This window comes from Eptatretus burgeri, chromosome 8 (genome assembly GCF_056783735.1).
Source record: "Eptatretus burgeri isolate ZD-2024b chromosome 8, Ebu_testis_v1, whole genome shotgun sequence".
Lineage (NCBI taxonomy): Eukaryota > Metazoa > Chordata > Myxini > Myxiniformes > Myxinidae > Eptatretus > Eptatretus burgeri.
In genome coordinates this window covers 79776759-79804258 of record NC_140968.1, presented here as the reverse complement: position 1 = coordinate 79804258, position 27500 = coordinate 79776759, and the positions used below count along the sequence as shown (strand labels likewise).

The 27500-nt window shown below is 41.5% G+C and overlaps 1 protein-coding gene across 10 annotated transcripts in view; it reads right to left on the bottom strand.

The window, feature by feature from the left end:
- The window catches only part of LOC147022139 (transcription activator GLI2.L-like), a 312620-nt gene that overhangs the window by 92831 nt on the left and 192289 nt on the right, over positions 1-27500 (bottom strand). Inside the window, exon 1 of one of the 10 annotated variants that reach the window (XM_085892762.1) lies at positions 15415-17213. The exons of 8 other annotated variants lie outside the window; for them this stretch is intronic. The gene's annotated coding sequence lies outside the window, so the exon portion shown is untranslated. Of the gene's footprint in view, positions 1-15414; positions 17214-27500 lie in introns of those variants that run through there. One more of the 10 variants, XM_085892761.1, reaches the window with a different exon arrangement.

Here is a 27500-nt window from a genome sequence, read left to right as displayed (position 1 = left end):
GAACTCAACAAGGTAAACAGAGGGCAAAGGTTCAGGCTTACTGCTCGAAAAGACACTTCACAAGTACGGACACTGAAACAATACGTATGCAATGTCTGGTGTCCATACAATTTAAACCAATAAAATGGGACATCCTGTGCATGTGAAGGCTGCAGAGCCAGTTGTACAACCATAATGAGTAAAGGATTAACTTACATCAGGTTTAACACACACACACACACACACACACACACACACACACACACACACACACACACACACACACACACACACACACACACACACACACACCGAGATCCTGAAAAAAGGCCCTCGGAACCATCCATTGACAACAAGAAAACCACAACTTGGTTCATGAATCATGATCCCTTCCTGAAACAAAGGTGGATACTTCGAGACCTGGGGGCTTCTGTTCCACCTTGCGAAACCCACATATGGAGCCAACGACTCTCTCTCTTTCTCTTTCTCTCTCTCTCTCTCTCTCTCTCTCTCTCTCTCTCTCTCTCTCTCTCTCTCTCTCTCTCTCTCTCTCTCTCTCTCTCTCTCTCTCTCTCTCCTCACCCCAGGCCTCTGCAAGGCATTGCTCTGGTTCCATAAGAAAATAATAAATTGCAGAAAGAGGATGGAAGCTCACCCTATCCACATTGTTCTCTTTGCTGAAGAAGTGAAAATTCTTTATTTTTTCTTCAGCAAACAATGCTGATGCTCAGCATCTTCCAATGCTCCATGGCCTAACGTTTGGGCAAAACAGATGTGAGAGAAACATGGACGAAGAAAAACTTGAGATGATGCTTCTGCAAGAGAGCAGGAAGGGAAGTTCATTCCTCGTAGATTGCTGCCTCCCTAGGGCTGGCTTGCCAGGAAGGAAACTGCCAATACAGACATCCGTGCCTGCCCATCTCGTACTCGCAGCCTCAGAAATGCAAGCCAAGCAACACCAACCCATTCCTGCTACTCAGTCCCCGAACACTTCAGACGAAGACAAGTCCAGTTCCAAGACTCCGAGTTAACGTCAGCCACCGTCATATCGAGAGGAAACCAGAATAGCAAAAGACACGAACGAGTAAGGATAATACTGTAACCGAAAATAATTGCTTTCAGTTCTTCCCTTGACGCAGGACGAGATGCAATTGCCAGATTTATGTTCAAACTCCGAAGACACAGTGGTGGTGGGGAAAGGAACAAATGCAGAGCAGATACAAAGAAGCCATTATTGCATTAAAGTGCTCAGTTCAAACAGGCTTTAATATCTTCGGTCTTCTGTTGTTTCTGCAATGGCCACAAGATTGTTTGACCAAAAAGATGAAGAGGAGATCATCCAGGCTTTGCTCATGTCCTACCGAGGATATTAAATCGAAACAAACCGCAGTGGGAAGGGTTCACCGAATGTGGTTCTGCTGGTATTTTTCTCCGGCCCTTCTTATCGGCTCAACACGGAGATTTCCGCAGCCATGCCGACGACTTAAGCAGAGCTGTTCTATCAGCAAAATTCGTAAATAATTATACTTGCAACAAAACAACAATTGCAAGAAAAATCCTAGATTCGATAAGTGAAGGCAATTTTTTTTTTCAGCGCCGTGTTCAAAATCCACGGCGTGCACCAATTCACATGATGACTTCCCCCCACATACTCGCCATCACTTTAAAGCAAATCCTTTACCATTCAACAGCCTTTTAAACACGAGCAAAAAAATAATAAAATCCCAAAATAACATTTCATTGTCGTTTGTGTATCCAATTCAAATTTGCAGTAAGCTGTCCATTCCAACATCCTTTATGGGCTAACTACATGTTACATCTGCAAAATGTCACAATATTCATATCCCTTCCCAGTCGTGGCTCTGACTCCAAAGAATTGAGACGTGTAAAATATTGACCATCGGTCAAAACTTTTCTATCCTGTTGGTACATATTGAACGAGAGGGGCACTCGGTAGAGCGCATACCTCCGTCACGTAATGCCTGATCCACGAGAACATATCGGGCCCAATAAATATTTCAAATATCATGCTATACAGTACTACTTCGTTTTTGGCCCGCTCTCTCACTGGTGAAGAATCACTTTAAAAATTAAATAATTCCCGTATCCAGATCCGGATCCGGAACTTCACCAAAATCGAACCATTTCTTCCTTGTCAAACACCCAACCTGTCCACCAAGTTTCATCCAAATCCGTCTTCAACTGTTTGAGATATCGTGCTCTATATTAGTATCACCTTATCTCTCAATGGTGAAGAATCACTAAAAAAATTATAGTAGTCGAATCCGGATCCGGATCTTCACCAAAATCTAATCAGTTCGTCCTCGTCACACACCCAACCTGTCCACAAAATTTCATCGGATCCGTCCACAACTTTTTGAGATATCCTGTACACAGTCAAACAGACAAACAGAGAGGGGGTGAAAACATAATCTCCTTCACCTTCGGTGGCGGAGGTGATAAAACTATTGAATATAAATGCTGCAATTTACCTGAACATTTGTATTTGTTTACTCTACGGTACACCAAGAAAGGAAAGCACTAACCCTAACTGACAACAATGTACAATCGGTTACTATTGTTGTTGTTTTGTTCGAGAACGTATAGTGGACTGGCTTGATCTCTGAATTCAGACCGCTCGTTGAATCATCAATGAGGTGTGGTTGTCCCTCTGATGCAGCGTTCGCACACAAATTTGCAATTTGCTTGTGGGGTAAAAGATAACTCGCCTGGTCTTCGCAAAAGACCCGTGGGATCTCCAATGTCCACCAACAGAATGCAAGCAGATGGACACCGAGTTTAACATCCATCTGAGGGACAACTTCATGTCCACTGATGTCTTGCCCTGCCTACAAAACACCATGATAGATACCAGTTTGTAGCTGGGTCGACATTTGAAATCCGAGGTGAGTGTGCATAACCTCGAGACTATGATTGCAGCCCCTATAATCAGTCGTGAAACCAGACATCATCATGAACTAATAATAATAATAATAACAATAATAATAATAATAATAATAATAATAATCAGACATCGTATTTATAAAATCCCTCAAATGGACGAATGTGACTGTAAAAATACCGCCGGTCTAATAACTTTGTTAATAATCCCAGACCCAGACTCGGTCGTGTAATTATTAGAGTATCAACTCCGGGTCTGGGAGGTCAGTGGTTCAACCCCTACCCCGGGCAAGACGTCATACCAAAGACTTTAAGGACGGTACGTGATGTAATGTTTCCTTGTTTGATGCTCAGCACTGAAAAAAATGAAAGAGCGCGGACAAACAATCATAGGTTGGCAACCATTGCACCAGCCTGATTGGCCTCATGGCCTCCTCCAGCATTAAATCCACTGTCATAAAATGTACCCATAATGACGACCACGACATCAGCAGACTTCAAGATGGGGATGGAAAACCAAGTGTTACAAATTTGACATAAAGCACTTGATGGTTTTAAAAACAGAGATCCATATTGACATGAAACACTCGTTCTCGACTCTCCACATGTATCAATAGTCTGTGAGAGGGTTATTTTAAATCCGCAAAGCCTTTCTCGGTGCACGGATTGCAGTTAGAGGCAGACTTGGCTCTGCCACTTGATTCCTCAACTGTCGAATAATAAACAAAGCCAACAAAACAGGACGTTTTGTGTCACCGATGCTGTGAGCCATCCTCTTGTATTCTCTAGAAATTGAAGCTTCGGGATCGGCCGACTCTCGCGTATTATTACCTCTGCCACTGAAGGCGGACGGAGGTTGTTTTCTTTCCGCCTTGTCTGTCTGTTCGTCTGTCTGTCTGTGAGCAGGATATCTCAAAAGGTTATGGACATTTTTTGTACGAAATTTGGTGGACAGGTTTAGTACGTGACACGGACGAACTGATTCGATTTTGGTGAAAATCTGGATTCAGATCCGACCTATCGGTGGGATACAAAACGTGAACTGTTCCGCCTGGCGGAGGTATGCGCTCTCCCAAATGCCGCTCTAGTTTGTAACTGCAGTTCAAACAACAATTTACATAATTCATTCTCTCGGTTATTATCACTCTTAACTGGCATTGTGAAATGTAAAGGGGAGAAAAAAAAATGTCAATCCACTCAACCTCTCTCTGTACCGCCGCTTGGTCCTTCAACCCAGTTGTCAAGGCGCATATCCAAGGTCACGCAGAGGTTAAGACCAATGATTGGCTGAAGCAGGCAACAGTGAAAGGGAAAGTTAAGAACTCCCGCCTCCTCCGCTATGTTTACATTGAACATGTGTAATGGTGAGAGATGGAATTATGGAGCAACTGGTCGACGAATGACTACGCTGGAGTGGGTATGATCCCGCTTGCCTCTTCCAGTGATTAACACAGAAGTGAGATTTTCCCCTCAGCTGATATCCCTCTCCGCCGTGTTCATGGAGCACTTTGCATGCAGAATCAGTGAAAATGTTTATGGAAGTAAAAGTAAATATATTGTTACTTGTTACTCAACATGTGGTCTTTTGGTTACATTTCTGAGGCGGCAGTACCCCCCTTGTCTATCCCCGCTAACCGGTACTACCCCCCTCCTCACCCATATCCAAATACTCAGATTCCATCATCATCATCATCATCCCTCAGCTCTTGCCTCACACTATAACATTTAGATTGGTCTCAAATTGGTGCAAGTAAATGATATTGTGAATATGTGTACATTTTGTTTTGAATATCTGTCTATAGATACAGATATCGCTGCTGCTACGTGTGAGGGATGATACATTCATGCTCGACCATCATCTTCACTGTTTCTTTTGTTTTCCTCCTTATATGACGAGAAATAAAAAGAAGTATAATAAGGTGAGGGAAGAACCCCGTTGAATCCTTTAGTTCAGCACAGCGAAAATTATTTAATTTTAGATTGCCTGCGACGTCATCAGCTCGGGAGTCCTCTGGTGTGGACACTCGGGATACTGAACACGTAACCAGGACCAAGGAGGTTAAAGGGGCATCTTGTCCCACCTGACCTTACTCTTAATGTGAAAGTGAAAAAAATATCCTGATTGATTCATATATATATATATATATATATATATATATATATATATATATATATATATATATATATATATATATATATATATATATAGATATATATATATATATATATATATATATATATATATATATATATATATATAGATATCCTTCCCAAAAATAGTTTTAGACATACAGGTGGAAAATGTGAGAGGTATTTTAGAAACATCGCTGCACAAGGAGCACTGGTGACATAACAGTTTTCGGAAATAAACATTAATTAATTAATTATTTTTGGTTATAGGAGGCAAACCTGTTGTGCATTAAATGCTGATGATGACACTGTAAAAGAAAGACTGTTTGTTTTTAATGAAATATTTTTTTTAAAACATGAAAAACAAATAAGCAATTTTGAACAGTGTTCACGGTGCTTTAACCGATACACCAGTCATAATGGGAATCTATTCATATGGCCCTCGACTATGAAAAGGACAGACGAGCAAATTGCAAGCATGACTGGCGTGTGCATTCAGGTTGGAGATGCAACGGAGAAACCAGATTGCATGAGAGTGCCAGAAAAGAAAATGCTTTTTTAAAATTTTTACTCCTTGAATCCATATCTGCTGGAAATATTGTGCATTGAGAAAGTTAAACAAGGGAACAATGATCCTAAATTGCATACGTGATCACTCTGCTGAAAATGTTTGACCTTATGACGTCACAATGTGCATCGCACGGTATGACGTCATTGGCTCAGACAGGATTCACTTCTCACAAAAGCGGCAGCCAAAATTATATTGAAAAATATTTCACTCGAGATGATGGACACTGGCATTTTTGTACATTGTCCAAGGCCCACAAAGCAGCTTGTGGGACAAGCACGTATATTACACATAGGACAAGGACATGAGGAGACGTCAATGTATTTCCACATGTAAAACAAGGGGATTATGAGCCGGTGGACAAACCAACATACAACGGATGGGATTTAAACTTGGGATCTCAGCATCATGAGCAATGTCCTCTTAATGGGACGTCCAGCAGACCATCACATCGGCAGACTGTCATCCCTTGACATCTTCATTAAGATATCAAGGGATCTTCAGTGGCCACAATCAAAATTAAGAGTTTTTTTTGTAATAAATATAATAAACTGGCTTTTGATATATATATATATTATATTTATATACATATATAAAATATATATTATACATATATAAAATATAATAAATTTTGTAATAAACTGGCTCTGTAAAAATGGTTTTTTATGTTGCATTCAATCCTTTCCACTTGTTACCTCCACCACCGAAGGTGAAGGACGTTATGTTTTCACCCCTTTCTGTTGGGTGGTCGCTAGACTACCGTTATTCTCAGGTTTTCCGTCTGTCTGTTTGTATGTAATGGACAGCTCTGGAGGCCAGAGGAGTCAACCGATTTTGATGAAACTTGACCGGAAGGTTCATACCAGGATCTAGTTGTATGCTTTTGAGCACCGTTGCTATGGACGCCACCGTTGCCGAGCAACGGGACTTTGAAATTTTTGAAAAAATCCGAAAAATATTTATATTTTTTTTTTTCGAAAATCAAAAATCGGCTTCTGCACTTTTATGCGCACTATAATCAACATCTTTGTCAAAAAAATTCAGCCCGATCCATCAAAAACTGTATGACTAATATGCAATTATATAGCGACCACCCATGTCGCCTACCGGCTTGTCTGTTTGTTTGTCTGTTTGTCTGTGTACAGGATATCTCAAAAAAGATGTGGACGGATTCGGATGAAATTTTGTGGACACATTCAGTGTGTGACAAGGACAAACTGATTAGATATTGGTGAAGATCCAGTTCCGGATCCAACTCCTAGAATTTTTAAAGTGATTCTTCACCATTGAGAGATTGGGCCAAAAACGATATATAGCACGATAACTCAAAAAGTTGTGTATTGATTTGGACGAAACTTTGTGCACAGATTGGGTGTATGACAAGGAAGAATTGATTCAATTTTGGTGAAGATCCGGATCTGGATCTGGATACGAGAATTATTTAATTTCTAAAGTGATTCTTCACCATTGAGAGATCAGACCAAAAACGATATAGTACTGTATAACATGATATTTCAAAAATGTATTGGGCCCGATATGTTCTCGTGGATCAGCCATTGCGTGGCGGAGGTATGCGCTCTACCGAGTGCCCTTCTAGTTTTTCTGTGTGAAGTACCCTTAAAGAAGAAATCAGCGTGGATCAATAAAACTCAAGGAGAAACACGCTCAGTAACAAATGACATTTTACCAGAACCTAATAGTCATTTCTCTGACACAACTTTTTCTGTCAACCACCAGTCCAATCGGACGTTTGCCAACACCAGTGAATATTTTCACAAACTAATGATGTGAGGGTGAAGAACATTCACAGATGTTTAAGCATGTCTAATTCTGAGCTCCTGATTCTGCATCCTTCAGCTAATTTAGAATCCACGAACATGGTAAAGTCAATTTGGCACATCACGTCTGTGCCATATCCGCATTCCAGTACTGCAGGTTGGACTAATTATAGAGCGAAACACAAACATGGAAGTTAGCCAGATATCCGGCACACAATGGCATCCTCTTTTCAAAAGACACTGCGGGATCATTACAGGCCGCAAGCTAACTGAAGATGGCACAAGTGCTACGACAAGCGACAGACGGGCAGCTTTCAATTACAACTGGTCCTGTCAAAGACTGAACCGAGTTGATACAACTGGATGGCAAATGCCTTACTAAAACAGGCTGTCTTAACAAAATGCAAAACGAATCTCTTACTGGTCATGACCACATTAAGTATTTTTACCACCAAAAAGTTGTGCAATCACATCATCTCATGGGTGAGTTTAAAACTAAGTTTCACCCACGACCAAGAAAGTTAAACTGCCTGCATCTCGTGATGATGAATCGCTTGAGATAAACTTCGACGATATTGAAAAAAAATAAAACGTTTTAACTCCGATTTATTTATTTTAAATTTACTTCTACAAATTGTATGTCAAAAACAAAAACAGAAAACAAAAGAAAACGAGCATCCATCTATTTGTCATGGCACGACGATAGCTTAATTCGTGAGGTCAATGAACGGGTATCCCAAAAGTTGTGCATTAAACCCCGGAAGAGGGAAGCAGTAATAAAGATTTGGATTATAAGCTTCTTGAAACTGAGATCTTTATTATCTCCATGCTTTTTGGAAAAAAACAACGAGGGGATATTGTCATTGGCTCCGTCAGTCTGTCCTTCACGCTATATCCTCCTAAACGGTTCGGCACAAATCCACCAAACTTGGCAGTTATGATCACCACATGGCAATAAGATGCAAGAACAGTACCATTTTTAGCCCCACCCCTATGGCGGGGTCAAAAGGTCAAATACCAAAAAATGCAATCACAACGGGCACATTTTAAAACATTTCAAATGAAACTTTGTGTATGCAATCAACATTGGGGGACGCATGGAATATGTAACGATTTTTGGGGGATTTGACCTCCGGTTCACACGCTTGTGGGTGGAGACTTGGGGACACAGGGGTCAAAACGGGGTAAAAAAAAAATTAAACTCAAATTTTGATATTCGATCATCCCTGGTGAAATTTTTGTGCCATCTTTCAACCATGCTTTAGGTGAGAAGCGTGGGGATTTGAGATGGTGCACCATCGACTGTGCTGTGCTTGAATCTACATATATAGGAAACGGCAGGTTGCTCCCGGATTGGAATAAAACCCAGATAGCTCAGTAATGGCCTTCACGGAGAGGCTAAGTCTGCTTGCTCTTCTTGAATTGGTCTGCACGTGACGCCAGTGTATACTTTGTGGATGACTCTCGCTACACGGTGGAAAATGCGGGACGGTCAACCAATATGTTATGAAAAGGCAGCAATGCCAATAATCCCACCGAACCAAATAGTCACGGAAAACTTTGGTGAAGAGTATGTGGACTGCGGGGAAAACCAAGGCGAGAGTAGGCCGACATGGCTTCCCAGCCAAAACTTTGATCTTGGCTGCACAGAAATCTTTGCACACAATCACTGAAAAACAGTTGATATCAAACGTCCACAGAAGAGCACAAGCTTCCCAGTTCAAATCACACAAGAATCTCCATCTCAACGATCATCATGAAAAAGTATTCTCATTTAATCAGCAAATAGCGAATTATTAATCAGCTAAGAATCAATCGCAATGAATACGGTATTAAATTATTAGCGAAGAACGAACGTGAAACGTTAGCTATATTACAGTGGCAGACGACCTGAACAGGAGCTTGGCTGCTAAATGACACCGACAACGATGCAGAATGGGATCAACAGAATCACATCCTGAAGGAATCACTTTCATGGTTCCGCTCATTCATACAGGAATTATATAATTATTATTTGGCATACGCTGGCATTTTTGACACAAAAAGGAGGAATATTTTCTCACCCACCTCCAAAACCCCTGAGATCCTCCACATTATGTATCATACATTCCATTTTCTTATCTTCATGTTACCAATACCTACTACGATTGTTGACATATTAATGTGACGAAAACCTAATAATAAATATCTCCTTCCTGATATTCCCAAAGACCCTACCCTACTCTACCCTGATGTGTTTTCTCGACCAATTTCCACTCCTTCCTGATACAGTATATATATATATATATATATATATATATATATATATATATATATATATATATATATATATATATATATATATATATACATACATACACTGTATAAAGCAGGAGAATCTGTCTGTGTAACGATTCTAGTGTCTGTATCTGTCTGTGGAGTGTCTTGTCTTTGTAACAAATATACAATAAACCAGGAGTGTCTGTCTGTCCATCCCCAAAGTACTCCCTCAATATTGAGGCCAGCCCCACCAAACGTTCTGTGGAACCTTTTGGGATCCCGGCCAGTGTCCTAAGGTTGGTGGGAGGTTTCATAAATTTCCCTGTCTCTCTGCGTGTCAACGGAAGCTGATCTTTCTCTCCCCGCCCCCCCCCACCAACCCTGACATGGAAACACATTCACAGGTTCGGCATTAGCAGGTTCGCCATTTACCGCATGTGGAAACATTTGCTGGTTCAGTAATATCTCGATACAATTGAGATTTTGTGTTTCCACCTGTATGACGCTTATCTTTCTCCCAAAGATGGAAAAAGATGAGGAATCCAGTCGATCAAAAAGTTTTGCAGTGAATTAAGTTGTCCACGTGGAGACACATTTGGGGGTTCGGCATTCACAGTTTCGGAATTATCTGTGGACAGACTTTTCCGGCAACATCACACCACATTCGCTTGAGACATTTTGCTATTTTCTGTAATAATCCATTTCTTTCATCATGGCACATAAGAGCCAATCCCCCCCTCTCCAGCAAACACCATGCTCATTGTTATCAGCTTCATTATCATAATTAAAGGTACATTGGTTTTACACAGTTCTACTCCCTCAATTTTGGGGCCAGGTAACACAAAATTTTCTGTGCAGTTTTGGGGTCCCTTCATGTGACCGAAAGTGAGTGGGAGTTTTCATGAAATGACTGAAATTTTTTTTTTTTTTTTTTAGAATTTCCCCGGTGCATAGCACAGATACCTCGCTAGTGTGTGTGTGTGTGTGTGTGTGTGTGTGTGTGTGTGTGTGTGTGTGTGTGTGTGTGTGTTTGTGTGTGTGTGTGTTTGTGTGAAAGTTGTGTTGCTGACTGCTGTCTCCACACATGGGTGGGTTTCAATAATATTTGGTGTGACCACCTTTTTCATGAAAAACAGCAGCTAGATATCCATTTGGAAATGCTTTCCTGCAATTTCTGGAGAAATTCCATTGGGAGGTTGTTTCATGCATGCAGCAATGTTTCCCACAATTCATCTTTTGATTGTGTTTGTTTTTCTTCCTGTCCAAATAATTTCAGACAACTTCTGTGATGTTAAGATGATTCTTTCCACACTGATTAGCTTCCCAACTCTGATGTTCTTGGGCATATTTCAGTCTCCTGGTTTTGTCACCTTTACACAGAAAGGGCTTTTTGACAGCAACTCGCTCATGGAGATAGCTTTTGTTAAGAGACCTTCGGACAGGAGACGAGTCCGCTTGAACTCCTGATGTCTGTGCCATTTATTGTGTGCATTCAGCACATTATTTATTTCTTTTTCTTAAGGAACATATCATTAAATATTGTTCATCTGTTTTGCTGAGTTCATTTTGCCTTTCAATCCCTTTTCTATATTTTTTAACTGCTCCAGTCTAATTATGCTTCTGGATTGTTGCTTGGATGCCACATCTGGATATTCCTGTTTTGTGGGATATTTCTCTCTGGGAATTGCCTTATTGGTGTAAAGCAATTATTTTGAGTCTCGTCAAGTTTGAAATATATATATATATATATACACACACATAAATGGTGTGGTGTGGATTTAAACTACTTGCAAGAAAGAAATTACAAATTAGTGAAAAATGTGGTTGCCCAAGACTTTGTCACAAGACTGTATTCACAGGTGTGGTTCATCAAATTAAAATAATGTGACAAGAACTGGGCGCATGCATAATAACTCGATCATATATGATCAAGTGCTCAATTTTTCTTAGACATCTGACATCTAAAGAACGAACTAGCAATATTCTCTCAGAAAAGTATGGAAAACGATAAATATGTCCTTTCAACAAAGAGCAATTGTCATTGGAACCCAAGGCAGCAGTTTAAAAAATATTCGAATATCCATTTATTTGTTCCACAAAATTTGAATAAATTTGGTTTTTGGGCAAGAAACAGGAGAAATCACATCAGTACTTAGTTGGTCATCCTTTAGCTTTAATCAGAGCCTTGATGTGCGGTTGCCTTCTTCTCCCATCATAGATTCCCAACACTGGACTCGTTTATCCTTCAGTTCCTGAAGCACTTGGGGTTAGAGCACATTCAGTTTGCATTTGAATTTACCATCAATTCTCTATTGGATTTAGGTCGGGCAAGTTTACAGGCAAAGACAAAACCACAATGTCGTGTGCTATCTGTCGGAGCCAGGTCTTCCTGGAAGATGAACTCATTGACACCAAATTTCATCATGGCAGTTGGGATCGTGAAATTCTCCAACACATCTTGGTACACAACTGCAGTAACTGTCTCATTCAGGAGGCAGAGAGGTCCTATACCCACGACACTCGTGCCACCCCCTACCATTTCGTTTTGTGGAAACTAGATGCTCCGCTCTAAGTAGTTAGGGTGATGCATCTCTATTGGATGGTGCTATACTCAGAGTCCCTTGTCATCAGAGGATACAAAATTTTGATTAGTCCGTGAACACAACAGGCACATGCGAGTGAAATCCAAGATCACGAAGACCGTGGGCGGTTGTAGACATGGATGCTTTGACATCACTGTCGTTTCACCTATGAGCAAGGTTTTTGGTAGACTGGAATCGGTTCTTCCTTGCAATAGCGGCCAATTTCCTGTCATCTTTTGATGTGTTGATCCATTTCCCTCCAGAATTATTTCTGCATGATGTGACACTGCGCCCAGAGTGAAGCTCTTTAAGGATGTGAGACACTGTGGATTGTGAACAGTCGATTTGTCTGGTGATGTCTGTCTGTGACTTTCCATCATCGGTGAGGGCCTTGACCACTGCTTTTCTCGTTTCAGAGATGTCATGCTTCTTTCCCATGGCTAGACACGTTCGTGCAGTAAACATGCATCAAAAGTTCCTACAATCTCCATCATGACAAATTCACTGAATTTAGATACTCATCAGTATCTCAACATGAAACATCATCGATTCTAATTTTTTAACATAGGAAGTTGCTTATTGTAATATATTGACATGGGTATCCAGTTTTCAACTGGCCACTGATTTTTATTTTTAATATTTTGATTATTATCAATTTTTTTATTGATAATTTTTTTTTGATTTTTATTCACTGATTTTTTTTTTCTGATTGATTTTTATTCAAATATTTATTGATTAGATAATAGATATAGATTTTATTGATTTTATTCTGATTCTATTTTATTTATTCTATTTATTTATTTATTCTGATTTTATTTATTCTATTTATGATTTTATTGATAATAGATTTTATTGATTAGATAATAGATAATAGATTAGATAATAGATTAATAGATAGCCACTGATTTTTATTCAAAGAAAATTTTCAGCATTTCTTTTTTACATCTTCCGATATAATATCATCAAATATTTATTTTGATGTCAGAATGACAAAGAAACCTTGAGCGCTTGATCATTTATAATTGATTAATTAAGCACGTGACCCGTTCTCGCCACCTTATTCTAATTTTATGAACCAGACCGACACACACACACACACACACACACACACACACACACACACACACACACACACACACACACACACACACACACACACACACACACACACACACACACACACACACACACACACACTCTACTGTACTGTACTATTTAATAGCTCCAATTAATCCTATCCTTTTGTGGGGATTGGCTGAGGCTCATAGAGCACGTTCACTTGACTGAAGTCTTTGGTCTTTCATGAACCAGCTGACTGACCTGACGTTGAACTGTTATGTAGATGCATAGGACAGGAATTTGGAATTTGTTCAGGCTGCTGACTATAATTAGCCTACTCTACAACAAAAGACACTGTGAGATCTTTAACAATTACCAGGTACTGCTCGCAGAAGGGCAAACCCAGCTTAACATCCATCTGAGGGTTGGCATACACATTGATGGTGTGTTGTGCCTGCAAAACCCCAGGTTGACACGTTATAGTCAGGCTGGTAATCAAACCCAGACTAGATAGCTCAAATATTAATATGCTTTATCTGAGCTATCTTCCTCGCTGAAATATATATATATATATATATATATATATATATATATATATATATATATATATATATATATATATATATATATATATTTCTAAGTACAAAGCTAAGTACAAACTAAGTACAAAGCAAGTGCAAGCATATTGTCAACCTGAGATCTTCAGAAATATAATACATTGTTCAACATTTTCAAAATATTTCATAAACTTCAAGATCAGAAAGTAAAAGTATTTTTTATAAACAAACAGCAAGAAAACCTGTCATTCGCCTCTTCGTGTGAATGTGCTAAAATTGCTGAGTGGTGTTGGTTTTTCACGGCCAAAAATGAAAACATAATGGTCAACTCGGTGGTATGTATCAGTTTATCGAAAGTCACAAAAACAGTTATCCAAACTTTCATGGTGTTCTCTTGTTTTAACAGGACCAAAAATAATACAAGGAACTACCCTTACAAAAATACCCTACAATTTCCCATGATGCTTGGAATCTCATCACAAATTAGTCCAAGGATGTAGATTGGAGGAAGATGAGCATTTATGCTGGATGACTACCAAACCTGGTGTTGGCTTAATAGCTAGAGTGGTGGGCTTGGGATCTGAGGGTCCTGAGTTCAAATTTCGCTTGGCTGTTGAATTAATACCAGGTGGGGCTGATTCAGTCTGTCATCCTTATGAGGTTGGCAAAAATGAGTCCCAGCATGCTGGTATCCTGGGTCGGAGTGGTGATCCGTCCAGGATTGTGCCCAATAGCCCAGGAGACTGCTTCGGCAGCACCACTGCTCTGCACAGAGTATGGTCCCAATGGATGGACTACCAAATGAGCCATCCACCGCTGCCTTACCTCAAATGGTAAAAGGAGAATATTGAGTTATTTGGTCGATCATTTTCACCAATGACTGACTTTATATTTAGAAAGAAGCTTCATTACATAATTATAGGAATCATTTGACAGCATAACGTTTCCATACAAGTGGCTTATATTGACTTCCCGCTCAATGTGCAGTCTGTCACGTGGTCATGCAAGTGTGAGTCCATTGCAATGCAAATTGAGCTCACATCCACATAAGATGCTCAACCTGCAGACTTAAAACAAGCATGTGTGCGTGTGCATCCACCACACACACACACACACACACACACACACACACACACACACACACACACACACACACACACACACACACACACACACACACACACACACACACACACACACACACACACACACACACACACACACACACACATTCAGACTACTGAACAAAGTAGCACATTGCTTTTCTCATTCACAGGAAAACTAATCACATTGGGATGTGGGATAAAGTATGGGATTTTGAACTTTTTACTCCCAAGTAATATATTCCGATACTAAACACACAGACAACAACAACAATGTCGAGTAAAGTATGGAAACAACTTGTCATACAATGGTTTGATGCTTACATTGTTGTCATAAACACGATTTGTGTGATGTTAGAGGGGGTCACTAAGATGGAAATTGAACAGTTGCTTTTCAAACAGATGCATCCAACTTGCTCAGATACAAATACAAAAGAATAAAACCAAAGACAAACTAGGTTTTCTTGTCCACATAAACAAAAACGTTGACAGACATACCATACCAAGAACTCTGTGTCCAGCAGTCGATACTGTGCCTTCTCGCCCATGTGTCTCCTCCACGCCACACCTGAGCCACGAGGACCTCTATCCCATATTCTATCTCCACTTCGTCACTTTAATATCTCTCAGCTTCAGTAACAGTTGCCGATACAGCACCTTGCTCTATACATCAGTCAGTCCTCGACCGTGACCGCCTTTGCACAGGCGACGGGAGGTCGTAAGGAAACTAGGGAGCAAGAGAGGAAACGGTAAAGCCGGTGCGACGACTCGCTCGCCCGCGGGCTTTCTGTTCGGCTGCAGACAGCTCCACTCACAACGTGGGTGTCCTCATTAGCCCCCTGCCCTCCCACCGTTATCCGAGGGTCTCACCGCCCACCCCTACACTCCCTCCTTGCTCGGGCCTTGAATGCAGGCTGCTAACAGGGGCAGGCATTCCTAATTCGGCTCGGTCGTACACCCGCAATGATCATTGTTTGTATGCAGTTGACAAACAGGGCAAGGAGGGCTGCAGTGCATTGTACAGGATGGCCCAAAAAAATGATGACCATGTCCCTTTTTTGAAGATTAGTAAGCAGCAAATGTCATTGCATGGTGTATCAAGAGAATCTTATGGAAAAACTGCCCAATCCATTTCAGAACATGCTGACTAAAGGTTGTCCAACATCAGAACAAAAGAGAAAGGCAGTGTTACTTCTTGCTATAAAGAAGAGTGCGACTTGTGTAGTGTTGCTTTGGAGCTTTATTTAGGACACGATGAGTACCACTGAGAAATGCAATTCTTCAACTTCGCATTAATTTCAAGAGAAAGGTCCTCTGCTTGAACCTAAGAGGCATCGACAACATTCAGCGTGACACCAGAAAGAGTTGAAGCACTTCAACCTGCAAAGAATAGCGGTTCTGGCAAATCAACCAAAAAGACGGATCGAACGTGCCGTTCAAGACCAAAAATCTTCAAAGAATAGATTATTCATATTCGATGCATACATTGTAGCTTCATAACAATTTTTAACAATTGTATTTGTGAATAAAGTCATCACTTCTTGGCTCACAGTACATGAGGACAGGTTTTGAGAGCGACTCATCTGCAAGGGGTCTTCTCTACAAGCACGCTCATCGACCTCTGTTTGACACTTTAAAGCAGATCTGTGCCTTACAAATGACCAGTGAAACAGCTAAAGCAATGTCCGATTAGTGCACGGGTGATGAAGCCAAATTAACAGGATCAATGAGTACAATAAGAACAACAATAACAACAACACAACCATTTATTTCTGGCATTTCCTAACTCGAAGTTCAGTCAGATGCAAGAGAGGGGTTCACGCAGTGCTAAGAGTCAAACAAAGGGCCGTTATTCTCAGGCGCTTGGACCCGCGGCCTCGCCTCACATCCATCTCGGGACATTTTGCCTCTCCAGATGTGCAGCAAAAAGTGTGCGCCTGCTTGGCAAAGCAGTTACTAAACCCTAACCGATGCTTCAAGCAAACATTTCACGCAATGTCCCGGCTCAAGCTGACTGACTCCTTATGCCCACATACCATTGTGGTATATCTTTTTTTTTTTGAAAACCCTTCCAGGTGCAGGAAACATTCAAACACCAAAAGTTGCGAAGAATACATGGCAGAACTCGAGTCGAGTTTCAAGGGCCGAGGCTCGAGTAAAGTAGCAAGTCTCAAGGGTCGAGGTTCAATTTAAGTCCCGAATCACAAGGGTCGAGGCGCGAGTGAAGTCCCAAATCCCAAGGGTCGAGGCTTGAGTCAACTCCCAAAATCCCAAGGGTCGAGGCTCGAGTCAACTCCCAAATCCCAAGGGTCGAGGCTCGAGTCAACTCCCAAATCCCAAGGGTCGAGGCTCGAGTGCACTCCCAAATCCCAAGGGTCGAGGCTCGAGTCAACTCCCAAATCCCAAGGGTCGAGGCTCGAGTGAACTCCCAAATCCCAAGGGTCGAGGCTCAAGTCAACTCCCAAATCCCAAGGGTCGAGGCTCGAGTCAACTCCCAAAATCCCAAGGGTCGAGGCTCGAGTCAACTCCCAAAATCCCAAGGGTCGAGGCTCAAGTCAACTCCCAAAATCCCAAGGGTCGAGGCTCAAGTCAACTCCCAAAATCCCAAGGGTCGAGGCTCGAGTCAACTCCCAAATCCCAAGGGTCGAGGCTCGAGTCAACTCCCAAATCCCAAGGGTCGAGGCTCGAGTCAACTCCCAAATCCCAAGGGTCGAGTCAACTCCCAAATCCCAAGGGTCGAGGCTCGAGTCAACTCCCAAATCCCAAGGGTCGAGACTCAAGTCAACTCCCAAATCCCAAGGGTCGAGGCTCGAGTCAACTCCCAAAATCCCAAGGGTCGAGGCTCGAGTCAACTCCCAAAATCCCAAGGGTCGAGGATCAAGTCAACTCCCAAATCCCAAGGGTCGAGGCTCGAGTCAACTCCCAAATCCCAAGGGTCGAGGCTCGAGTGAACTCCCAAATCCCAAGGGTCGAGGCTCGAGTCAACTCCCAAATCCTCAGGGTCGAGGCTCGAGTCAACTCCCAAGTCCCAAGGGTCGAGGCTGAAGGAACTCCCAATTCTCATGTTGAGGCTTGAGTCAAGTTCCAAGTCTAAACAGTCGAGTCTCAAATTAAGTCCCAAGTTTTGAGACTCAAATTTTGAGTCAAGTTCCAATTATTAAAGGTCAGGTCTTGATTCAACTCTCATGTCAAGGCTCGATTCCACTCTCAAATCTCATGTTGAGGCTCAAATGAAGTCCAAAGTCTCAGCGAATGGTCGAGTTTCGAGTCGAGTGCAAAGTTTTCATTAGTCGAAGTACTGGATCCAAGATTCAAGTCTGTTTCAATCGTCAAATTTTGGTCAAGTACCACTTAAGTCTCAATGTTTGGGACTCGAGCCACACTTTTTAATTATCATGCACAAACATGACTGTGAAGTAGCTCCACCTCACAGGTGCCAATCTTATGCCAATCTGTTTTCGCCTCTTAATTACTTTGATCCCCCATTTCGAGGAAGATATCAATTAATATGTTCAATGAAAATTCCCAAAGACTAAATATGGCTTGATCGAGTTGCCAGTTTGAAGATGAGTCTAAAGCTTCATGTATGTACTGGTTCCTTTTGAGTATTCAGCCTCCCTAGTTTGGAATCTGAATCGAGTCTGGGTTGCTGACTCGAACACTACAGGTTCGACATACAAGACAAAAACAAAAACAAATAATTACACAAACAACATTATTAATACTTGTTTAAAATACCTATAGTTGGCTGACTTGTTGATGGACTTTGATGCTTTTAATCAAGCACTGCTTATCAAAATGATGCCGGGGGAGCAGAAGTATTTCTATTAAATTTCTATGATAGGACACGGATTGTGGGTTTCCAGCATTCCAATACTATGTAGACCATTCTTCAATTACTGTAGCTACTGCAAGCTTTTCTTTCATCCAGGTTTAAAAGATTTGAAATGGGACAAACGGACGTGGTATACGAGGCTTCTTTGTCATTTCCTAATCCAACAAGAGACTGCTGCAGATGTTCAAAGTTAAAATTTCCGTTTGAGTCCCGGTTAAGTTAAAACAGCAATGGAAACAGACACGAGGCTTCAAGATCAAGAGTAGTATTTCATTCTAATTGAAACTGAGGACTTCCCTGAGTGGGAACAACAATGAATGCAGGAAAGAATCTTGCAATCCTTCAGGGATGTGATGTCATGAATACGTTTGACATTGGGTGAACTTGTGTGTACACTTGTCTTTGTCATTATCCTTCTTCCTCTCATTATTTGTATTATAAGTTAATATAGCTTCATGCTCGTCCTACACATATTAAAAATACCTGTTTTAATCCTTACCCTATTGCATGATAAAAGGTAGTTTCAAATGGCTGTGCTAATCATTGCTACGGATTTATTTTGCATTAATGTTTCATCAATTGATTTTGTCCTTCTGCATATACAGTGTGTGTGTGTGTGTGTGTGTGTGTGTGTGTGTGTGTGTGTGTGTGTGTGTGTGTGTGTGTGTGTGTGTGTGTGTGTGTGTGTGTGTGTGTGTGTGTGTACACATACGTATGTAGATCCTGGGTTGGCTCAACTGGCTGTGTTCAATATTGCATTGTGGTGATTTCATGTTCAAATTGTGAGCCTGTTGGGAGAGGAATGGCAAACTGCCCAGTGTAGATCTCTGCTTAGGAGCTGCTTCAAGAGAACCAATGTTTTGGAAACAGTCACACTGTCATGGATGATGACTGACACACACACACACACACACACACACACACACACACACACACACACACACACACACACACACACACACACACACACACACACACACACACACGGAGGTTGATACTTTGAGACCTGGTAGGTCTCCATTCAATCTTCTGAAACCCACCCATGTGTGGAGATAGCAGCCAACAACAGCAAATTGCACACACACACACACACACACACACACACACACACACACACACACACACACACACACACACACACACACACACACACACACACACACACACACACACACACACACATATATTATGCACACACACGGACGTGGATACCTTGAAACTTGGGAGGGCTTTGTTCCACCTTCTGAAACCCACATTTGGAGATAATAACAAATGACACACCCACAATCATGGGTTATCATTATCTCCATTTTAATTGTGCAAATTGTCCACATGGGCATCCAATTGCAATATTATATTTGATGCCTGTAAAGACTGAAAAAAAAAAGACTAATATTATCAGCAAACAGTAAAGAAAGCAGTCAGGGAGAAGTCACATGTTCCGCTTCAGAGCACGACTGGGGTTGTGGTCTCGACATATGGAAATAGATTTTGTGGAACAATGAGAACAGGTATACACAATTGATGTGGTTTGTGGAATGTGATGGAACAAATCTTACTGAGTCAATAATAATGACCACAAAATATGAACGAACCAGATAGTTCATGGAACACCTTACCCCACACAGTCTTGAAGAAAAAAAAGGACATGGGAAGGGTCTTTTAAACTCTTTGCGTTTCCGAGCACAATCTATATTAGCTTTGTTCATGAACTTTGAATACCAGGCACGATGGCAACCATAAAAAGTGATTGGGTCAAACGGAACAGTTCAGAGCTGAACTTTCTGCCAACTCTTCTCGGAGAAACTGACAATTTTTGGAATGACCTTTGAGAAAATGTTGCACTAAACAAACAGCTCTTTTGGACAAAGTCAGCTTTGTGGTTGCATCGTAAGCTGCCACCATCTTTGGCTGAATCTCATTCTCACACCACCATCAGAGCACAGCGAATTTGATTCGTTCAATACAGTGCAAAGTTTTGCCGAAGTACTGCTAAAATTAACGTTTTTGGAAGTGCAATAACGCCATTTAGGTTCTACAGTGTTCAAATATATATATATATATATATATATATATATATATATATATATATATATATATATATATATATTTGCATTGAAATAAAATAAAAGTTTTAAAGGCTGTCAAAAAACCCCCCCATTTAATCAGAAGTTTACCACCGCTGGTGCACCCTCTTTTGCACCACCGATTTAACACGTTAAATTACTTTTTCATGCCTGTTGTTTGTGTCCTTTATGACATCCCTAAAAAGGGTACGTTTTCTGTTTGGAATGAATTTTCAATTTTGTTTGCCTGCCAGACTGACTGAAGCAATTGCTATAGCCTTCTCTGAGTGCACATGCGTGCTCGGGATGAAACGCCGTACAATTTGCCAAATTCAGAGCCAAGGTATTGCTAAACTGGAGGTTTGTGTTTTGATTAATGTTCAACAGTGTTCAAAATATAAAGTTCAATTGAAATTAAGCATAGTATTGTTTGGCGTACAAGTTGATACTTTTTTCACTGAAGTCCAGGCTTCGAATTATTTATGGTTTAACACATTGGATTGCATAAAGGAAAAATAATTGCAAAGTGTGATATTTTCTGAAATATATTGTATAATTGTTAATTTACAACGCACTGCAGCAAGTTTCCACTTAACGTCGTGGATGTGTTCCGAGAAAGTGCAACATTAAGCAAAACAATGTTAAGCAGATGAGATATTTCCATGGATGTAGTGTTAAAATGGGGGGATGCATTCCCAGGCCACATTTTTGGTCACCATAACGTGACTTTAACCTCATTAACTTCATATTGGAAACAAATATGAAACAAACCAATAAAGAACACAAATGAAATACACAAATATACAATTAAATGGACAGTAACATGGGAACTCACTAAAATGTAACGCCGATATTGCTTGGCGGGACGGGAGCAGTGCGGGTGTGGAGTGGAGGGGTTACAGGGAGGGAGAGGCAGGCCTCTGGGTCTTGGACGGACTGCTCAAGTAAATTCTGGGATGGGAAGGCAAAGGGGAGGTTATCAGGAGTGATGCAGTGGTCCCCTCACCCTGGTCCAGCTTTCAGGTGAGTCACGCGTCAATTCTGGAATCGAGAAATCTCCGATCGAGCTATTGAACAGGCCGCGGTGAATCCAGAGTGGAGAACTCATCACCGAGACACCGAGGGATTGTTTGAAGAGAGCACCAGAATTAACACGAAGAGAAGAATTAATTTAACACCTCTATTATTCTGACTGACTGTTTTGCTAACTACCATAGTTGATCTAGCTTCACCGTATACTCCAAATTGACTTATCTATGAATGAAGGAAAGAAAATGGGGAAATTAGCCAATTCGACCCCATCGACTTAAAGGCCGAAGAATACGGTAGTTCCTCCATCATAGGCTGATGTCTTTCAGACAGACAGACAGACAGAGTGAACCAACTGCTTAACCCAGCTTTGTACTATGTGCGTGACGTAATAATTAAAGATGGTATGCCAGTAGCATTGATGGTAAAGTGTCCATTAAACTATAATAACAAATGGGTGTTGTGTGTGTGTGGTGTGTGTGTGTGTGTGTGTGTGTGTGTGTGTGTGTGTGTGTGTGTGTGTGTGTGTGTGTGTGTGTGTGTGTGTGTGTGTGTGTGAATTCCATAACTGCAAAACCATGAAACCTAACAGCCTGAAACTTTGCATGTCAAAAGGAGTGCATGAATGAAAACTGGGTGTTTGGGTAAATATAAGCACCCCGTTAGAAGATAATTAACAGTAAAACCAGAAACAGGCAGCCTTTGGTCAGCCTAAACTCAGATCGCTTAAGGGGCTGTCACACCTTGACGATTTAGCCAGCGTATGCCCGACATATTAAAAATTTGTCTAAAACGCTGGCACACGTCGAATACGTTATGGGTAAGTTTTGTATACGTTAAGAGCACGCTGACATACGTCGTAGTACACTGGAATACGTCGTAGTATGCCGAGCTCGTCGACAAATTTTAACATGCTTGAAATTTTTCGACATATGCCAGCGTATGACGCACACGTTCCGCATACGCTGGCCAGACGTTGTAGGCACGTTACGCGATCGTTGACACACGTTATTGTAAGTTACTTATAAGTCGAAACACGTCGAGGTAATGTTTAGCATACCCAAAACTTATTTCTAACCTATGAGTAACGTGTTGTCAGCATGTTACGCCATCGTTGACACACGTCGACACACGTTACTTGTAAGTTATTCATAAGTCAAAACACGTTTAGGTAATGTTTAGCGTCAGTGTTCCAGACTCCATGGTTTTTACTTCTTTTTTTTTCTTCGGCATGACGGTAATGTTGACACTTCGATTTCTAGTGCGGTTATAATATAATATAATTAATAGGCTGCCGCTCAACGATTTAAATCATAACCGCACTAGAAATCGAAGTGTCAACATCACCGTCATGCCAAAGAAAAAAAGAAAAAAAAAACATGGAGTCTGGAACACTGACGGGTTCCTCCTTTTTGAACCCCATTTTATATACCAATTGCCCTAAACGCTGCCAATACGCCATCATACGGTAGCTGGAAGTTAGTAAGACGTTCAGTAAGTTCTGTGGTCGTCCGGAAGACGTGAAATACGTCTACATACGTCAATATGCGTTGGAGATACGTTACACATAGGTTCAAAGAACGTTACTCATAGGTTAGAAATAAGTTTCGGGTACACTAAACATTACCTCGACGTGTTTCGACTTATGAGTAACTTACAAGTAACGTGTGTCGACGTGTGTCAACGATCGCGTAACGTGCCTACAACTTATGGCCAGCATATGCGGAACGTGTGCATCATACGCTGGCATACGTCGAAAAATTTTCAACATGCTGAAAATTTGTCGACGTGCTCAGCGTACTACGACGTATGCCAGCGTGCTTCAGCGTGCTCTTAACGTATACAAAACTTACCCATAACGTATTCGACGTGTGCCAGCGTATTCGGAAAATTTTTCATACGTCGGCATACGCTGGCTAAAACGTCAAGGTGTGACAGCGGCTTGACACTTCGACATCTAGTGCGGTTATGATTTGAATCGTCGAGCCGCAGCCTTTTAATAGGGTACGCCAGGTGATCGTCGGTGATACGCTGCCGTGCGCTATGCATAAGTTAGACTATCGTTGGGCATAGGTTGTGAACGCCGACAACACGCTCAGCATTCGTTGATATAAGTTATCTATATGTTATCGAAACATTCTGTGTACATTACTAATAGGTTATGCATACGTCCAACTCGTTATGAATACGTCCAAAACTGGGAAAAAAAAACATCAATAGTTCAGCGTACGCCGGCGTTTTACATACATTTTGATACCTTGCCATACGCTGGCTAAAACGTCAAGGTGTGACAGGGCCTTCAGCTCGGGGTCTTAATGCGCCATTTTGTCTGCTCAGCTCAAAAATGCTTTGCCTTGGAACACGTCGGTTTCTATACGATGAAGCTTCGTACCTATAAATCACTGTATACATCGCTGATCTTAATACCTACGAATCGCTGGATATGTCACAATGCTTAAAAATGTGTTCATTGTTCATTAAAAAGAAAACACCAGAGTTCATGCCTTTATTTAATTTCCGCACATACGATAAGCTCGAGAATCTCTTAAACTGAGCCTAATTTCAAAATCTAAACTGTGGAATTGACCTCAGCAGCAGTTCTGACAGCTAAAAAAAAGTTTTCATTTGTCGAATTCACACATTGTTTGACACTCTGGGCATCTCTGGGTGATGTTAAGTATAGCCAATTGCTAATCACTTGCCAAGCTACCTGCTCCTTATCAACTGTTTCATTGGAGTGCTTGTTTCGTGCTTAATACAGGTGGGCAGAATCGATTCCAAAGTATTCGATTCCAGCGATGGAATCAAATGGAATCGAGAAGTGAATGGGAATCGACGTCAATTCCGAATAATTCCTACTTCCGAGAAATGTTAGTTCCGAGAGAACTTCCGAGAAGTGTTTTTCGGGGAAATTTTTACTATCTCTGGTCTGGTTACACATGGCCTGGTACTGTATTAATTCAAATCTGTGTGTGTGTGTGTGTGTATGTGTGCGTGTGCGTGTGCGTGTGTGTGTGTGTGTGTGTGAGTGACTGCTGTTTCTCGACAACCACTGGTCCAATCTGATTGAAACTTGCCAGCTATATTGCTGGGGACCTGAGTATGTGCCTTTTCAAGGTTTGATATTAATCAGACAAGTGCTTCCCAAGTTATGGCCATTTATTTACCAAACCAATGACAGGACACATTGCTGCGGCCATTTATTTACCAAACCAATGACAAGACACGTTGCTGCGTAGGCATGGCTGCGTAGGCTGATGCGCGGCTCGCCGACGATGACATCACGTGCCATGCCGGTTACGATGGGGATCGGTGCCTTAGTCACCGTGGCGTAGGAGTCGCAATGGTCAATGGCAGCTAATGTCATGGCAAGCAAAGACAGGGAGGTAAACTTGATTTTAATTTTGATTTCAATTAACTCTGTGTGTGTAAGTATCACAGCAGTTGTTACTTCAATGCAAGCGATAATTCGTGGAATGCATGTGAACATTCCGTACGGGCACGCACCACTTCCGGATAGTGATGACTTAATGTATTCTAATAATTTCTCGATTTCTTATCCGCATTTATAGATAAACACAATGCCCCAATCCAGTTGTCATTTACGAGAGCGAAGGAACAGCCTGTGTCGTTGTTTGAAAGTTTTTTTTTTGGTTTGCACGTACGGCCACGCACGTACGGGCATGCACGTACGGGCACGCGAGAGCGAAGGAACGGCCTGTGTGGTTGTTGTTTCTGGCTCACGGTTTGAATTAAAAAAAAAAAAATTTGCACGTATAGCCACGCACGTATGGGCACGTACTAGTTAATTTAAAAGGAACATGTCCCTGGGGTGTGCCGTTTGCAATATACATCAAAAGTCATTTTATTTGTATACAATATACAAATATTTGTATACAGTCAAAATGTATACAATATACATTTTGTATCAGCAAAAGCAAGTCACTGACAAACTAAACATGCCCCAAGGGAGTGCTCCTTTCAAATTAACCAGTGGGCCTGTTGGTACACTGAATCAAATTTTCATTGGTCTTCACAGCCATGTAGCATGACTGCCTGCTGTACTGCTTGAGCAATAATGTGCCTATCACCAAGCCCAGACGTGCTTGGGCCAGGGCAGTGACTATATGTTCGTTATTATTATTCAGCTTGAAATTTGGCTCAGGTTAAGAGATTCAAGAGTTTTTTGCAGATGCGAAAAATTGAATAAACACACGAACACCGCTGCATCTTTTTTGACGATTAAAGGAAAACGCCCTTCCTTCCCTACTCCTCCCCTCATGCTTACCCCCCCTCCCCGAACCAAAAGCCCCTTCCCCTCTACCCCCATGGAGGCCTCCTCAGGTGGTGTTCCTCAGGAGGTGTTTAACATGACCCATTTGAACATGCTGTTTTAACGTACCCCATTTCTTCCAATCTCGTACTAATGCCAGCGGATGGGACAATCTCCTCCCCCCCCCCCCGCTTTTCCTCAAGTCCCCCTTCCAAATTCAAGTCAACCTCCCCCCTTCTCCTCAAGTCCCACTGTCAAACACAAGTTCAGAACACCCCCTTCCCCTCCCCACTTCACTCTCCCCTCCTCTCTCCTCCATCTTCCTCACTCCCACCCTGTCCCAGAGTTGTAACAACATGTGGTGAGGTGTTGCTCTCCCCTCCTTCCTCGCTCTTCCCCTTTCCTCACCCTCTCCTCGCTTCCCCACCCCTTCTTCACTCCCCCACCATTTCCTACTCCCCATCCTTCCTCACTCCCCTTCCTTACTCTTCCACCCCGACTCGCTCACCCTTCCCAACTCTCTCTCCCTCCTATCCTCTCTCTGTTCCCTCCCTCTTCTCTCTTCCCGCTACTTCCTTTCTCTCCCTCAGTCCTTTTTCTCTCTTCCCCACCCTTAATATCCCTGTCAGCAAAACGACAGGTTGTATTTGTGTGTAAATAAATAATTCAAAGTTGTGTGCTGGTAGTGAGATGGTAAGGTGTATAATCGCTGAATAAATAAATAAATAAATAATGTTTACCAAAAGAAAATACAAACTTTTATGATTCTATCCAAAAAATATTTTTTAATTGGAAAAAAGTCCAAATTGGTTCCAATACCAAAACTATTTGACGTTCCTCATGCAAGGATGTTACTACATATACATATGTGCCAAACATAAAATGAATTTGTCCAGTCATTTTCGAGTAGAGGCTCTGGATAGACGTGCAGAAGGATGGACAAGCAGACACATACAGGACCCAAAATGTATGCCCCCAGGTGCGCTGATGCTCGATTGGGGGTTAATTAGGGGTGGTACTACGTGAGGAATAGTGGACAATCTTACCTGTACTTAATAAAAACTGGTAGTATATGTTAGGTCAGGATGTAGTTTGATATGAGGGTAGTGGAGGCTGGTGGGAAGGGGTGGGTGAATAGAGCAGGATAAATGTGACTTTGTGATTTGTATTACATAGTCAACACAAGTGTGTCTCTCTTGATAGTGCAATGAGGTTCTTTCATAAACACCTGACACTGTAAAGGAAAGACATAATAGAAAACACCGGTTTTCTTTTTTCCTTTTTTTTGTTTCCATACGTCAAGCCTCAAGGCTCAGGGAAGAGCCATTGGTCTTTTTGCCCAATTTTCTGGCAAGTCATGTTTTTTCAATGAACTGTTATA